Source organism: Chenopodium album, chromosome 3 (genome assembly GCF_948465745.1).
Source record: "Chenopodium album chromosome 3, dcCheAlbu1.1, whole genome shotgun sequence".
Classification (NCBI taxonomy): domain Eukaryota; kingdom Viridiplantae; phylum Streptophyta; class Magnoliopsida; order Caryophyllales; family Amaranthaceae; genus Chenopodium; species Chenopodium album.
In genome coordinates, this window is record NC_137836.1 from 53323961 (window position 1) to 53327440 (window position 3480).

Below are 3480 nucleotides of genomic sequence, written 5' to 3' on the forward strand. Positions count from 1 at the left end.
GCAGCAGTACCCTTCCCGCTCGCAGCGGGGGGAAGTTCAGGAGGCATAACAGTTTGTAAAGGAGTAGGAGAAATAGAAGAAGTGTGCGCAGAACGCTCACCTGAAAAAGAAGATCGGGAAGAGGAGGAATCCGATCCTGTGGCCGTTTAAGGCTCACTCATATTCTGACTATCAGAGGCGTCAGGAATTATGAAATCTACAAAGGAATACAGGCCCGCAAAGGAAGGAAAAAGCAATGGGGCACAAGAAAATCAAAGAATCAGTTTAGAAACAATGAAGGAATAAGTAAAAAAAAGCCAAGAATGCAAATACAACAATAAGAGAGAAGAAATGGGAATAGCGACAATTGGGAAGAATCAAAAGGCACAATCTTGCGAAGAAAAAGTAAAAAGAAGCAAAATTGGGAAAATACAAACAATAGAAGGTACAAAATAAGTACCTTTAAGGAAAAAAGTTGCAGAAGCAACAGAGTACAACAACAATCACTACTACAAAACTTGGAAAATAGACCCCAAATGATAGACCCGTTATTTAACTAACGGGTCTATTTGATGTAAAAGACCCAATTTTAATTATAACGGGTCTCTTATGTATATAAGAAAAAAAAGTAAAAAATAAGAGACCTGTTACAAAACCTAACGGGTCTCTTCATTTTATTAGGTCCCACATTTCTGATAAGAGAAGAAAATCCCTTCATTGCTAATAGATCCACCTTCATTTGACGGGTCTCTTACATGGTACTTTTACTTTTTTTGTTTTTTTAATTATTATTAAATCCCTTCAAAGTTCAAACTCATTCTCCTTTCTCTCTCTTCAAAACCTCCGCCCAACCCTAATGAAGCCGCCGACACTTCTTAGCTTCTTCCCTTCTAGTCATTTAACTTCATTTTTATATAATTATTTTTTTCTATCTCTCCTCAAATCACCATTTTTGTTGTCCTAAATACTTTCAAATCCTCCATTGAAATCGTCGCAACTTCTTCGTCTTCCTTGGATTGAATCATTATACCTTCAAATTCAAGGTTTTCTTTTCAGTAATTCGATTTAGGTTTTCGCTGATTCAATTCGTCGATCACATATTCTCCAGGTATTTCACTCGCTTAAATCGTCTTTTTTTTTTTAATCGTTAAATTGCTATTATATTCATGATTTATTGTTTTAAAACTCGAATTAATGTCTTGTAACTTAACTACAATCTGAATTGTATTTTTTTTTTGTTAATAATTTTCTGATAAACTGGCAGGTGGCGATACAAACTTATGGTTAAAATTGAAATTATTAGGTGTTGATAAAAAATCGCTTATTATCTGATGTCTTTTTCTTCTTTAATCTCTAGTTTTAGTTGTATTTTATGGAAGTTATTCCCTTTTACATCTTGTAGTTGATGGTGTTCTTTTCCCCCCTGTCTAGTTGGATTCGAGTGTTCATGTTCTTGTTGCTGCTAGTTAGTTTTTCAGGTAATTTGTCCCATTAATATGGGTTTTCTTTTATTGATTTTTTTAGTTGGTGAGAAATTATTAAAGGAGTAAATTATACTATTAGATCTGATCTTGAAGGCTTTGTATAATTATACAACCTGGTTTAATTTGAAGATAAATTTGTATTAGTTGATGGTCTTCATCATCGTCGATTACATTCATGATTGCAATTTTTTGTGCTTTTATGAAAACAATTGAATGTGTTTTTAAATCTTTTAATAATTGTTCTAGTGTAGAATGTTTCTTAATTATAATGATGAATTTTTTGTTTTTATTTTGTCAGATTTGCTTCATTCATCAGATCACACTTTATTCTCAACGGAGATAAGAAATGGAGTATTCAACCCTTATTAATGTACTACGTATTATTGTAAATTTATTTTTGTTGCAGTTTTATATATTGGATGATCTTTTGGTATCATTCATATCAATTTTACGTCATGTAATAATTTATGTAAGTCTCAATAAATTCAATCTTAAATTACAATATATGAATTTTTTGCCAATTTTTATGGAGCATAAATAATAAAATTTTCAAAATTCAAAAGCAAATTGCAAAAATAATTTTTATATATTTTTTTTTTAAAAAGTAGAGAACAAACAGAACCGTTATTTAACATAATAGGTCTGTTTGATACATCGAAACATACCCTATATTTCACACAACGGGTCTCTTCGTCTTCTAAAATATTAACTTTTTAACTCACCTAACAGACCCACTATAAGTGACAACGGGTCTCTTTGTTCTCATAAACAAACCCCCCTTTTGAACGGGTCTCTTTATCAAAGAGACCCCTGAGGTAGAGACCCGTTATGAAGAGGTTTCTCAGGCATATTTCAACGGCTCTCTTTGGCCATTTTTGTAGTAGTGAATGGCGGAGATAAAAGCAAGACAAAAGTCCGAATCTGCAATTAAGAAGAACAAAGAAGGAAAAAGTTAACAAAAGAGCAAGAATTAAAGGAGAAAAAGCAAGTAAAGCGAAATTCAGGACAAAAATAAAGACGAAGAAGCAAGAACTTACCACAACAATGGAGGATCAGAGACACTTGACAGAGGAGGAGCAAAGAGCGAAAATTTCAAAATGCCAAAGTAACGAAGAGGGAAAATGAAAAAATTGGAGGCGTAAAAGAAATAAGTGAAAGAGGGGGATAGTGAAATTAATATGGAGTAAATGGGCAGTTAGACACAAGGCAAAGCCAAACCGCCATGTCACTTCAGTAAAATCAAACTGAAAGCCCGGATTGCCAACACGTGTCCCACTCATGCAAATGCGATTCCCGCCCCAGAAAAAAAACAATAATAAAAAATAAAAATAAAATTGAGAAGGGAGCACTTCAGCGGGAGTGATCGAAAATCCTCTCTGCAAGCTCGTCATTTCTCAGACTTTAGCGGGAGTGATCGAAAATCCTCTCTGCAAGCTCGTCATTTCTCAGACTTGAGCGGGAGTGATCGAAAATCCTCTCTGCAAGCTCGTCATTTCTCAGACTTCAGCGGGAGTGATCGAAATTTCTCTCTGCGAGCCCGTCACTTCTTAAGTCTGGAACCAATGTCACCATACAAGCAATAGGGCAACAGACTCATCAATAGCAATGCCTGACCTCCCAAGTCTCCAGGGCGCCTCAACACCTTAGAGACTATAGGGGCTAGGAGTGTGCAGGTTATTTCAGTCAGACAACCCGTTGAGTCAAGGCCGATAAGGCTACACGCTCAGAACAGCTGGCATGAAAGAACCTCACGCCATATCTTGAGGGGCTAGTTGTAGAGGATAGCTCCTGCTGAGCTATTCCTTCCAGCTAGGCACAGTTGAGAGGAACGTTCTTACAGGCAAAGAGTTGGCATGAGTAACCTCATACCACCTCTTGAGGGGATAGCTGTATAGGATAGCTCCCGCTGAACTATCGCCCAGCCCCTAGGGTGCACACTCACCACCGAATAAGAAACTAAAGGAGGGCTCATCAGCCTGGCAGAGTCAGCCCGCAGGGCTGACCAGGCTAAACTCTC

The 3480-nt window shown here is 36.6% G+C and overlaps 1 non-coding gene across 1 annotated transcript; it reads left to right on the forward strand.

Annotated features, from left to right (window-relative positions):
• Nucleotides 1–1235: 1235 nt before the first annotated feature.
• LOC145626093 (small nucleolar RNA R16) lies at nt 1236–1318 on the forward strand. Its single transcript, XR_014110959.1, has one exon. It is a non-coding gene; the product is annotated as a small nucleolar RNA R16 (small nucleolar RNA).
• The last annotated feature ends 2162 nt before the right edge of the window (nt 1319–3480 follow it).